Genomic DNA, 13,373 nt, shown 5'->3' with positions numbered 1-13,373 from the left:
CCTTCTTTCCAGTGAAAACATTTACCCTGATAATCTCCCTGACACTAATGGACAATTTAGCATGGCCAATCCACCTAACCTGCACATCTTTGGACACTAAGGGGCAATTTAGCATGGCCAATCCACCTAACCTGCACTTCTTTGGACACTAAGGGGCAATTTAGCATGGCCAATCCACCTAACCTGCACATCTTTGGACACTAAGGGGCAATTTAGCATGGCCAATCCACCTAACCTGCACATCTTTGTGGGAGGAAATTGGAGCACCCGCAGGAAACCCATGCAGACACGGGGAGAATGTGCAAACTCCACGCAGTCACCCGAGGCCGGGAATCGAACCCGGTCCCTGGCACGGTGAGGCAGCAGTGCTAACCACTGCGCCACCCCTATTCACGACTGAGAACTCGGTCTCTTGGACAACATGAAGTTCCCAGTATCTATCATCTGGGATGGGGAGTGAAATAGGAGACTGAAACTGCACCGAGAAGTGGGATTGCCCAATTCGGCCAGTATCACCGCCAAATGCGCCTGCAACCTCCAGCCCCCCAACAGTGTTCATTCCCAAGGGGATATCAAGGAGAGTTTGAGAATCTGGGAACCCCCCCAGACTCAACCACATTGCTGTGGCTCTGGACTCACATGTCAGCCAGACCGGGTAAGGACGGCAGATTTCCTTCCCTAATGGAAACCAGATGAGTTTTTTCCGACAACAGGTCATCAGTAGATTCTAAATTCCAGATATTTTTTATTGAATTCAAATTCCACCATCTGCCGTGGTGGGATTCGAACCCGGGTCCCCCAGAACATTAGCTGAGTTTCTGGATTTTTCGCCCAGCGATAATACCACTGGGCCATCGCCTCCCTTTAGTCCAGTGACAAAAGCATTACACCACTGCAGCTTGCATGTTGAAAAATGATTATTTTAGCCACATGGCCCCTCTCTCTGTAATGATTTCCGTAGGCAATTTCCAGGCTCATGCCTGGACTGACTGTGGCTATCGATTTATAACTTAGGTGATTAAATTCTGTGACGTTCCAACCATTAACTTCACAACGATCTATCTCGATGAGACAGGGAAATCACTTATCAAGATGACTATTGACCTGGTAGACTTGCTGTCTCCATTGAAGAGGCAGCCTTATAGAAATGTGAATGGTAATGCTCAGAACAGTTTCAGTAAACGCATTGCAGTAGTTCCCGACATCGCCAGGTGTAAGATTCTTCAGGAGCTGATCTTGGAAAGACTTCATTGTAATTAATGTTAGAATCTTCCAGAAACTGCAATCAGCTGACTTGTGGCAGCTCTCTAAAGTTAGTGGCTTCACTTGTTCCTTTAAAGTCCCATTTAAACAGTTATGTATATGTTTGATAATCATATGACATAATAGATTAATATCAAACATGCACAATTGTGCCAGTACAGTACTCCTTCTAGTGCATCTCGCAAAACAGTCCCTCATCATTGACTCTGTCTACACTTCCTGCTGCCTCGGGAAAAGCAGCCGGCATAATTAAGGACCCCCACGCACCTCTCTTCCAACTTCTTCCATCAGGAAAAACATACAAATGTCTGAGGTCACGTACCGACCGACTCAAGAACAGCTTCTTCCCTGCTGCTGTCAGATTTTTGAATGGACCTACCTTTTATTAAGTTGATCTTTCTCTACATCCTAGCAATGACTGTAACACTACATTCTGCACTCTCGCCTTTCCTCCTCCCCCATGTACTCTATGAATTGTCTGCTTTGTCTGTACAGGATGCAAGAAACAATACTTTTCACTGTATCCCAGTACACGTGACAATAATAAATCAAACAATACTTTTCACTGTATCCCAATACACATGACAATAATAAATCAAACAATACTTTTCACTGTGTCCCAATACATGTGACAATAATAAGCGGGATGTGTAGACAGAGTCAGTAGATGGGAGGCTGGTTTGCGTGATGGGCTGGGCTGTGTTTACCTGGAAGGACAAGGGCAGCAGACACATGGGAAGTTTCTGAGCATTGTTGCAGACTCAATGGGACAAATGGCCTCCTCCAGCACTGTAGGGATTCTGTGAAATGCCAAGGTGTGATGGTAATGCTATTGAATGTCAGGGGGCGGTGGTGAGATTTTTCCTGTGCCCTGTGGCACAGTGGTGAGCACGGCTGCCTCAGAGCGCCAGGGACCCGGGTTCGATCCCCGGCCTGGGTCACTGTCTGTGTGGAGTTTGTACACTCTCCCCGTGTCTGTGTGCGTTTCCTCTGGGTGCTCCAGTTTCCTCCCACAATTTGAAAGATGTGTGTTTAGGTTGATTAGCTATCCATAAAAGAATGCCCCCTTAGTGTCAGGGGGATCAGCAGGGTAAATATGTGGGAGATAGGGCATGGGTAAAGGCTCGATGGGCCAAATGGCCTCCTTCAGAACTGTAGGGATTCTATAGAATTGTCAAGGGTCGATGGTGATGCCACTGAACATCACGGGTGGATTATCCCTGTCTCAGTCCGGAGTGCTGATGATAAAATTGAGGAGAGGGGATGAAAAGGAAAAGCTTTCTTGATTTAGCGAGAATGTGAGCCATTAACGACATGGAAGATTAATGAACGTCTCTCACAAGGTGCTGGGCTGAGGCGGAGAGCTTTGTAATGCTGTGTAAAAGATGACTGGGAGCAGGGGGGAGGATGTTGAGGCCTAGCACACGGCTGAGCCTGCCGGCCTAGTAAACAGGCTGCAAGCAGTGTCAGCCCTCAGGGTAGGCCGCGCGTTTTACCTGCCGTTTTGGTGACCTTTCCTGAAGGATCTTTGAAGGTAAGAGAGTTCTGTGCCTTTGGCAGGCAGCTCTGGGCTATCGTTTGGCCTAAACTTGCCAACCAGACTCCGAAGGAAAGCAGCTCCGAAATGCCGAGGCTTTGTGAGGTACTCACCATTGCCCTGCTCACCGCCACCCTCCATATTTCTGTTCTCAAAACCGGGGCTGTGTATTCTTAGAACTCTTCCCATAAGGCAACCCCCTTTTCCATAGCAACAGCAAGAAGGAAATAACAGGGCAAACATGAACCAAAAGTAGCAAAGGCCAGAGGCAGCATTTGTGGAGAGAGGGTAAAAATCATAGAATCCCTGATAGTGCAGAAGGAGGCCATTCAGCCCATCGAGCCTGCACCGACCACCCAGGCCCTATCCCTGTAACCCCACATATTGAGCCTGCTAATCCCCCCCCCCCCATCCAAATCTACATATCCAAAAGGCAATTTATCAAGGTCAGTCAACCCAACCTGTGTATCTCACGGAGTGTGGGAGGAAACTGGAGCACCCGGAGGAGACCCGCGCAGACACGGGGGAGAGCGTGCAGAATCCGCACAGACCGTGACCCGAGGCAGGAATTGAACTCAGGACCCTGGCACTGCTTTACCCTGCTGCAAAGATCAGCTAGATGGTCAATATCTTTTCCCAAAGGTAGGGGAGTCTAAAACTAGAGGGCAGAGGTTTAAGGTGAGAGGGGAGAGATACAAAAGTGTCCAGAGGGGCAATTTTTTTCATACGGAGGGTGGTGAGTGTTTGGAACGAGCTGCCAGAGGTAGTAGTAGAGGCAGGTACAATTTTGTCTTCTGTAACACATTTAGACAGTTACGTGGGTACAATAGGTGTAGAGGGATATGGGCCAAATGCGGGCAATTGGGATGAGCTTAGGGACTTAAAAAATAAAGGTGGCATGGACAAGTTGGGCCGAAGGGCCTGTTTCCATGCTGTAAACCTCGATGAATTATAGAATCATAGAACCCTACAGTGCAGAAAGAGGCCCTTCGGCCCATCGAGTCTGCGCCGAACACAATCCCACCCCAGGCCCTATCCCCATGTCCCTAATTATTCCCGCTAATCCCTCTAACCTATGCATCCCTGGACACTAAGGGGCAATTTCTTAGCATGGCCAATCAACCTAACCCGCACATGTTTGAACTGTGGGAGGAAACCGGAGCACCCGGAGGAAACCCACGCAGAGACGAGGAGAATGTGCAAACTCCGAACAGACAGTAACCCACACCGGGAATCGAACCCGGGCCCCTGGCACTTTGAGGCAGCAGTGCCAACCACTGTGCCACCGTGCCCGCCCTAGGGCTGGTATTTCTAAAGCTCAACCTCCGGATAATCCCAAGCGAAAACCAGCCAGCGAGGCTTTTTTTGTTTGAAGTGTCGGCTCCGTTTTGGGTGTCGGGTGGGGAGGGGATGGGGGAACAGCCGTCTGGATAATGGAACAATGGTTCCACGTTGCGGGAATGTTGGACTCTAGGCTTGGTTTTTCATCCCTTCCACACGAAGGTTTCTGGGTGAATCAGCAGCCAAAGGCTTTAAGGGATGTTTCGTTGGAGGCACCCAGTTCAGTGCCACGTGGCATGCCCCACGAGTGCCCAGTGTGTGTGCCAGGCCTCCCTCACAACACGCTTCCCTCCCACAGTTGGACGTGCCAGCTATGTAACCCTCAGGGCTTGTAACTTCCAAAACAGGCAGAGTTCTATTTGAGTAAGGGGCACGCGCGCCATTTGGCCAAATCTTGAGCAGTGGATGCTGGAAGGAAGCTCACAGCTTCACACATCTATCAGCGATGAAAGGATTTTGCAACGAACTGTCGTAATGTCCTGAGCGGCAACCTTTGCTCTGTCGATTGAGGAACTGAGCGAACGAGAGAAGAGAGAGAGAAGGGGAGGGAGAGATACAAGGAAGTAGATGGAGGGCAGACCGGTGGAAGAGCTACGGAAATGTGAGCCAATGTGGATACCAAACACTGGTCGAGAAACTTTTTCTTGTAAGAGAAGATAAGTATCTTTGAGTGGCGCGGTGGCACAGTGGGTTAGCACTGCTGCCTCACAGAGCCAGGGACCCGGGTTCGAATCCCGGCTCGGGTCACTGTCTGTGTGGAGTCTGCACGTTCTCCCCGTGTCTGCGTGGGTTTCCTCCGGTTTCCTCCCACAGTCCGCAAGATGTGCGGCTTGGTTGCATTGGCTAAATTGCCCCTTAGTGACAGGGGAGGGGAAATTTGTGGTGTTACGGGGATAGGGTGGTCGGTGCAGACTCGATGGGCCGAATGGCCCCCTTCTGCGCTGCAGGGATACTGCGAATGTGAATTGTGCCTTGTAGTTGGTGGACAGGCTTTGGGGGAGTCAGGAGATGAGTGATATCAGATGGTCTTTCTCTCTTCAGAGTTTGGTGGGGGCGGTTATGCAGTGGGTAAGGTGAGTTGGGCATCAGATTACGCAGTTAGCCCCACCAAAAATTCACAGACCGAGGGTGTTTCTCTGATCATAGAAACCCTACAGTGCATTAAGAGGTCCTTCAGCCCATCGAGTCTGCACCGAACACCATCCCACCCAGGCCCTATCCCCACATATTATACCCACTAATCCCCTCTAACCTACACATCCCTGGACACTAAGGGGCAATTTTTAGCATGGCCAATTAACCTAACCCGCACATCTTTGGACTATGGGAGGAAACCGGAGAACCCGGAGGAAACCCACGCAGACACGGGGAGAATGTGGAAACTCCAACACAGACAGTGACCCGAGGCCGGGAATCGAACCCAGGACCCTGGAGCTGTGAAGCAGCAGTGCTAACCCACTGTGCTACCGTGCTGCCCCTGGGGAGAGGAGAAACACCTAATTGGGTGATAGAATTTACAGACTCTGGTATCTTCCATCTTATCTGGTTCCAATAAGTCTTCCCAAACTCTTGGTGCGTTTTACAGCAATCCCTTTGTGACCTCTGACCTTCGGGTACTTCTCACGCTGCAATGGATTCTGGGAGGGAACATCAATTTTGCGTATTTCTGAATATTTATTTCTGGGTTTTTTTCCCCCCAGATACCAACCGTTGCTGACTCTGACCGTTGGCAGGTGAGTGAAGAATTCTCTCAACTGTGGAAGTGTTAGGGTGGGCTTTCTTGGAGTGACGATGGATTCTGTTTCCCTTGGTGAGGGGGGGGTGCTGTTGTTCAGAAGCGGACAAACGAGGAAGGAGGCCATTCAGCCCCTCAGCTCACCCCGTGACCCTGATTTCAAGAAGAAATTCGATACAGCTCTTCGGGTTAGATGGAATCGAGGGTGGGAAGGGACGGGGGGGGGGATCAGGATATTGAAGTCGATGAACAGCCAGGATCAAAATGAACGGCGGAGTAGATTCGAAGGGCCGAATGGCCTCCTCCTGCTTCTAGAAATCATAGAAACCCTACAACGCAGAAGGAGGCCAATCGGCCCATCGAGTCTGCACCGACCACAATCCCACCCAGGCCCTACCCCCCCATACATTACCAACTCATCCCTCTAACCTACACAACCCAGGATACTAAGAGGCAATTTACTTTCTATGTTTCTGTCGGGTGAATGAGTGCTGGATCACGAACGAATAAACCTTACATTTCAAACCCAACGTTTGCCAGCACAGTGGTTAACGCTGCTCAGCGCCAGGGACCTGGGTTCGATTCCCGGCTCGGGTCACTGTCCGTGTAACCCGAACAGGAGTGTGGTGACGAGGAGGATTTTCACAGTAACTACATTGCAGTGTTAATGTAAGCCTACTCATGACACAAATTAAATAAAATCTTAAATAAAGCTTGTGGGGGGGGGGGTCACGGTTTGAGGATAAGGGGGAAAAGTTTTAGGACTGAGGTGAGGAGAAATTTCTTCACCCAGAGGGTGGTGAATGTGTGGAATTCACTCTCACAGAAAGTAGAAAATGTTGGGCGGGATTTTACAGCCTCACTCATCCCGAAACAGGAATGGCCCACCCAAGGTCAATGGGCCTTCCCATCATCCGTCTCCTCCCCCGCTCCGATTCCTGTGGCAGGCGGGATGGGAAAATTCCATCCGTTGTCTGATTTCAGGAAGAGATTAGATCTAGCTCTTGGAGCTAAAGGGATATGGGTGGGGGGGGATCAGGATATTGAAATTGATGATCAGCCATTGTCAAGATGAATGGCGGAGCAGGCTCGAAGGGCCAAATGGCCTCCTCCTGCTTCTAGTTTGGAATCATAGAATTATAGAATCCTGAAATGCAGAAGGAGGCCCATCGAGTCTGCACCGACCACAATCCCCACCCAGGCCCTATCTGCACAACCCCACATATTTACATGAGTTAGTCCACCTGACACTAAGGGACAATTTAGCATGACCAATCCCCCTGACCGGCACATCCCTGGACACTAAGGGACAATTTAGCATGACCAATCCCCCTGACCGGCACATCCCTGGACACTAAGGGGCAATTTAGCATGGCCAATCCCCCTAACCTACACATCTTTCGGACTGTGGGAGGAAACTGGAGCACCCAGAGGAAACCCAAGCAGACACGGTGAGAACATGCAGGCTCCATGCAGACAGTGACCCGAGCCAGGAATCGAACCCGGGTCCCTGGTGCAGTGACGCAGCAGTGCTAACTTATGTGTTTCTATTGTGTGAATGAGATTTGTGAGCGAAAGAAGTTGGAAGTTTCCCAATTTGGGCTGATAAAGAGGTCAGGGGAGGGATCAGCCTGTGGGGCTCCCAACCCAGAGTCACTGCTGTCAAAGATAGGAAAGCCACGTGATGGCTGAGAGCCCTGAGTTGCTGATATCAGCCCAACACCAGCTGGTGACTGGGGAGTCGGGTTCTCCTGGGAGGGTGGGGGCGGCCTTGTATTACACCGAGACTGAACAGCAATCTCTCTGAACGGCAGGTTCTTCAGGGCTGGGCCCTGCGCGGACACAGCAGCCGACAGTGAGGGGTGCCGGAGGAACTGTACGACTGACAGGCAGGGGCTAGAACAGCGGAGACCATTCGGATGCTCAGGTAGGAAATCTGTCCTGCTCCTTCTCTCTCAGAACTGGGAGTGATTCTCTTTTTGTCCACTGTGGGAAGTCACTCACTGTCCAAAACTAGCCATTAAATTCAGAGAGCGAAATGTGCAATGAGACCTGGATGTCCTCGTATAACAGTCGCTGAAGACCAGCACACAGGTACAGCAGGCAGTAAATTCTTGATTTGATTTATTATTGTCACATTTATTGGGATACAGTGAAAAGTATTGTTTGATTTATTATTGTCACATGTACTGGGATACAGTGAAAAGTATTGTTTGATTTATTATTGTCACATGTATTGGGATACAGTGAAAAGTATTGTTTGATTTATTATTGTCACGTGTACTGGGATACAGTGAAAAGTATTGTTTGATTTATTATTGTCACATGTATTGGGATACAGTGAAAAGTATTGTTTGATTTATTATTGTCACGTGTACTGGGATACAGTGAAAAGTATTGTTTGATTTATTATTGTCACGTGTATTGGGATACAGTGAAAAGTATTGTTTGATTTATTATTGTCACATGTACTGGGACACAGTGAAAAGTATTGTTTCTTGCACGCTATACAGACAAAACATACCGTTCATAGAGAAGGAAAGGAGAGGGTGCAGAATGTAGTGTTACAGTCACAGCTGGGGTGTAGAGAAGGATCAACTTAATGCGAGGTAGGTCCATTCAAAAGTCTGACAGCAGCAGGGAAGAAGCTGTTCTTGAGTTGGTTGGTACGTGACCTCAGACTTTTGTATCTTTTTCCCGATGGGAGAACATAAGAACATAAGAACATAAGAAATAGGAGCAGGAGTAGGCCATCTGGCCCTTCGAGCCTGCCCCGCCATTCAATAAGATCATGGCTGATCTGTCGTGGCTCAGTTCCACTTTCCCGCCCTCTCCCCATAACCCTTAATCCCCTCTCTTATCAAAAACCCATCAACCCGCTTCTTAAAAATATTTAGCGAGGCAGCCTCCACCACTTCAACGGGCAGAGAATTCCAGAGATTCACCACCCTTTGAGTGAAGAAGTTCCTCCTCAACTCCGTTCTGAACTGCCCCCCCTTTATCTTGAGGCTGTGCCCCCTAGTCCTACTGTCTTTTTTGAGCGGGAAGAGTCTTTCCACCTCTATCCTATCCATCCCATTCATCATCTTATACGTCTCAATGAGATCTCCCCTCATTCTTCTAAACTCTAACGAGTACAAGCCTAGTTTATTCAGCCTCTCCTCATAGCTCAACCCCCTCAACTCCGGTATCAGCCTAGTAAACCTCCTCTGCACTCCCTCCAAGGCCAAAATATCCTTGCGCAGGTGCGGCGCCCAAAACTGCACACAGTACTCCAGCTGCGGCCTCACCAATGCCCTATACAGCTGCAGCAAGACCTCCCTACTTTTATATTCAATCCCCCTCGCTATGAAGGCCAGCATCCCATTCGCCTTCCTGACCACCTGCTGCACCTGCAGGCTGGGTTTTTGCGACTCATGCACAAGGACCCCGAGGTCCCTCTGCACCGTCGCCTGCTGCAGTTTTTCGCCACGTAAGTAATAGTCCTTCCTACCATTCTTCCTACCAAAGTGGACCACCTCACACTTGCCAACATTAAATTCCATTTGCCATTTCCTGGCCCATTCGCCCAGCCTATCTAGATCCTTCTGCAGACTCTCCACACCCTCCGCACAATTTGCCTTTCCCCCAATCTTGGTGTCATCAGCAAATTTCGACACCCTACACTCGGTTCCCTCCTCCAGATCATCTATATAAATGGTAAATAGCTGAGGCCCCAGCACCGACCCCTGGGGCACTCCACTAGTCACCAACCGCCAATCCGAATAGCACCCATTGACCCCCACTCTCTGCCTCCTATTTGACAACCAATCCTCTATCCACGCTAACACCCTACCCCCAACTCCATGTCCTCTGACCTTCTGCAGTAACCTCTTGTGAGGTACCTTATCAAACGCCTTCTGAAAATCCAGAAAGACCACATCCACCGGCTCTCCTCTATCCACCGCCCTAGACACATCCTCATAGAACTCCAGTAAATTTGTCAGACACGACTTCCCTTTAATGAAACTGTGTTGCGTCTGCTCTATCAAGCAATTCCCTTCAAGATGCCTCGCAATTTCCTCCTTAATGACGGATTCTAACATTTTACCTACCACAGACGTTAAACTAACCGGCCTGTAATTCCCCGCCTTTTGCCTGGCACCCTTCTTAAACAACGGCGTAACATTAGCCGTTTTCCAATCCTCCGGCACTTCCCCGGAATCCAGCGACGTCTGGAAAATAACCACCAAGGCATCCACTATCACCTCCGCCATTTCTTTCAGAACCCTCGGATGCATTCCATCCGGTCCTGGGGACTTGTCCACAATCAGCCCCTCCAGTCTGTCGCGCACCACCTCTCTAGTAACAGTAATGTCATTAAGACCCTCCAGTCCTACCACCTTTCCATCGCTAACACCCGGCAAATTATTCACGTCCTCCTCCGTGAAGACAGAAACAAAAAAGTTATTCAAGACCTTAGCCATATCCCCATCCCCTACCACTAGGTCCCCTTTCTCATCCGCTAAGGGACCAACGTTCACCCTAGCCAGCCTCTTCCTTTTTATATATTTATAAAAACTCTTGCTATCCTTTTTTATATTAAGTGCTAGCCCAGCTTCATAGCTTCTTCTACCCTCCTTTATCAACTTTTTTGTCAATCTTTGTTGACATTTAAACCTTTCCCAATCCTCTTCTCGCCCACTGCTCTTAGCTACTCTAAATTCCTCCGCTTTTAATTTAACACTTTCCTTCACCTCCTTCGTTATCCACGGCTTATTACCTCTCTTCCTACTGTCCTTTTTGACCATCGGAATAAATTTCTGCTGAGCACCAAGAAAGATCTCCTTAAAGATCCTCCACTGCTCCTCAGCAGACCTACCTTCCAACGCACTCCCCCAGTCCACATTCGCCAATTCTTCTCTCATCCTACCATACTCCCCTCTATTCAAACAAAGGACACGTGTCCGGGAACCCACTTTCTCCTCCTCCATCTGCAACAGAAACTCCACCATACAATGATCACTCTCTCCAAGAGGATCCTTCACCTCAAGGTCCCTAATTCTACCCGCCTCATTACATAGCACCAGATCCAAGATAGCTCGCTCCCTCGTCGGCTCCAACACACACTGTTCCAGGAAACTATCCCGGCAGCATTCCAAGAACTCCTCCTCGAGCCCACCTCGTCCAACATGGGTCGACCAATCAATATGCAGATTGAAATCCCCCATAACTACTGCCGTCCCATTCCTGCACGCCGCACTTATTTGCGCGTTAACAGCCCGCCCCACCTCCAGATCATTATTCGGGGGCCTATAGACGACACCCACCAGCGTCTTCCTCCCTTTGCTGTTCCTAATCTCCACCCACAACGATTAAGGTGGAAGAGAGAATGTCCGGGGTGTGGGGGGATCCTTAATTATGCCGGCTGCTTTTCCTGAGGCAGCAGGAAATATAGACAGAGTCAATGGATGGGAAGCTGGTTTGTGTCATGGATTGGGCTACATTCACAACCTTTTGTAGTTTCTTGTGGTCTTGGTCAGAGCAGGAGCCATACCAAGCTGTGATACATCCAGAGAGAATGCTTTCTATGGTGAACCTGTAAAAGTTGGTGAGAGTTGTAGCAGACATGCCAAATTTCCTTAGTCTTCTGAGAAAGTAGAGACATTGGTGGGGCTTTCTTAACTATAGTGTCAGCATGGGGGGAATCAGAACAGGTTGTTGGTGATCTGGACGTGTTAAAACTTGAAGCTCTCGACCCTTTCTACTTCTTCCCCATTGATGTAGAAAGGGACATGTTCTCCTTTACACTTCCTGAAGTCGATGACAATCTCCTTCGTTTTGTTGACATTGAGGAAGAGATTATTGTTGCCGCACCAGTTCACCAGATTCTCTATCTCATTCCTGTACTCTGTCTCGTCACTGTTTGAGATCCAGCCCACTACGGTGATGTTATCAGTAAACTGTAGATAGAATTATAGAATCCTACAGTGCAGAAAAGGGCTGACTTGTTTTTGGTTTTATTTATGTATTCATCATAAATAGGCTTACATTAACACTGCAATGAAGTTACTATGAAAATCCCCTAGTCGCCACACTCCAGCGCCTGTTTCGGGTTACACTGAGGGAGAATTTAGTATCTAATCAGCACATGTTTGGACTGTGGGAGGAAACCGGAGCACCCGGAGGAAACCCACGCAGACACGGGGAGAACGTGCAAACTCCGTGCAGACAGTGACCCGAGGCTGGAATTGAACCCCGGTCCTTGGCGCTGTGAGGCAGCGGTGCTAACCACTGGGCTGCCCATGGATCAAGAGATATGGGGGGAAGAGGGGGAATCAGGATTTGATGATCAGCCATGATTGAAATGGATGGTGGAGCAGGCTCGAAGGGCCGAATGAACATAAGAACATAAGAAATAGGAGCAGGAGTAGGCCATCTAGCCCTTCGAGCCTGCCCCGCCATTCAATAAGATCATGGCTGATCTGAAGTGGATCAGTTCCACTTTCCAGCTTTTTCCCCATAACCCTTAATGGCCTCTGCGTGCATCAATATTCTATTTTCCTTCTCCCCCATCCTTTTGGACAAGATTTGACTTTCTGTGCATTTTACTTTGTTTCTTTCTCCGAGCCTGTTGAAAATACTGACAGAACCGCACAACAGTAATGGTGTAGAAGGCGGCCATTTTGTCCACCGTTACCCAACAAGCATCGTGAGGGCTTAAACTGCATGTTATTCCACTCCGGGTGTTGTTATGGGTAACCAGGTTGCTTATGGATGACCCGAGCTTTCATTATGTCTGGGATGTGGGATGGGATAGTCTGAATGGGTTTCTTCCTGTGTCTATACAATGGAAGGAAGCCATGACACCGTGACCCCAGTTGCCCTTTCACCTCTGGAGCCAAAGGTTAAAGGTCAAACCCTGTTGATGGGGAGTAATTTATTTCCTCTGTAGCAGGTAACAGACAACAATAACTATCTCCATTTATATAGCGACTTTAACTCAAAAAAAAACATCCTGAGGTCATTCCCAGGGGTCATCTAGGGATGGGCAATTAAAGTGGGGGGGGGGGGGGGGGGGTGGCAGTTATTAGCCATCAGAATTTGACAACCCCTCCACAAACCTTTGTTGGATAATTGAATGAAAATAGGCAACAACTTATTATCCTAATAGTGAGAGTTTGCAGAGCTCTGAAGTGTCCTAGTGCAGTTTTTCCTCGTTCGTGGGACTTGGGCGTCGCTGGCTGGGCCAGTATTTATTGCCCATCCCTAGTTGCCCTTGGAGGGCAGTTGAGAGTCAACCACATTGCTGTGGCTCTGGAGTCACATGTAGGCCAGACCGGGGTAAGGACGGCAGATTTCCTTCCCTAAAGGGACATTATGAACCAGATGGGTTTTTTCCAACAATGGGTCAGATATTGAAGAGATAACACTCCTACGAAGCCCTTCGGGATTAGACAGGTTGGGTTCAGAAAGAATGTTCCAGATGGTGGGGGGCAGTCCAGAACTAGGGGGTCA

General features: G+C 49.0%; 1 protein-coding gene across 3 annotated transcripts in view; it reads left to right on the top strand.

Annotated features, from left to right (window-relative positions):
- The window catches only part of LOC145339496 (beta-adducin-like), a 90,446-nt gene that overhangs the window by 19,900 nt on the left and 57,173 nt on the right, over positions 1-13,373 (top strand). For all 3 annotated transcript variants that reach the window (XM_080183968.1, XM_080183969.1, XM_080183970.1), the window contains exons 2-3: positions 5,842-5,874; positions 7,691-7,803. The gene's annotated coding sequence lies outside the window, so the exon portion shown is untranslated. The remainder of the gene's footprint in view (positions 1-5,841; positions 5,875-7,690; positions 7,804-13,373) is intronic.

Source organism: Carcharhinus amblyrhynchos, unplaced genomic scaffold (genome assembly GCF_965287045.1).
Source record: "Carcharhinus amblyrhynchos unplaced genomic scaffold, sCarAmb.v2.hapA scaffold_501, whole genome shotgun sequence".
In the NCBI taxonomy this organism is placed as follows: Eukaryota; Metazoa; Chordata; class Chondrichthyes; order Carcharhiniformes; family Carcharhinidae; genus Carcharhinus; species Carcharhinus amblyrhynchos.
Note: the sequence above shows the minus strand (reverse complement) of the source record. Positions and strands in the feature narration are given on the sequence as shown.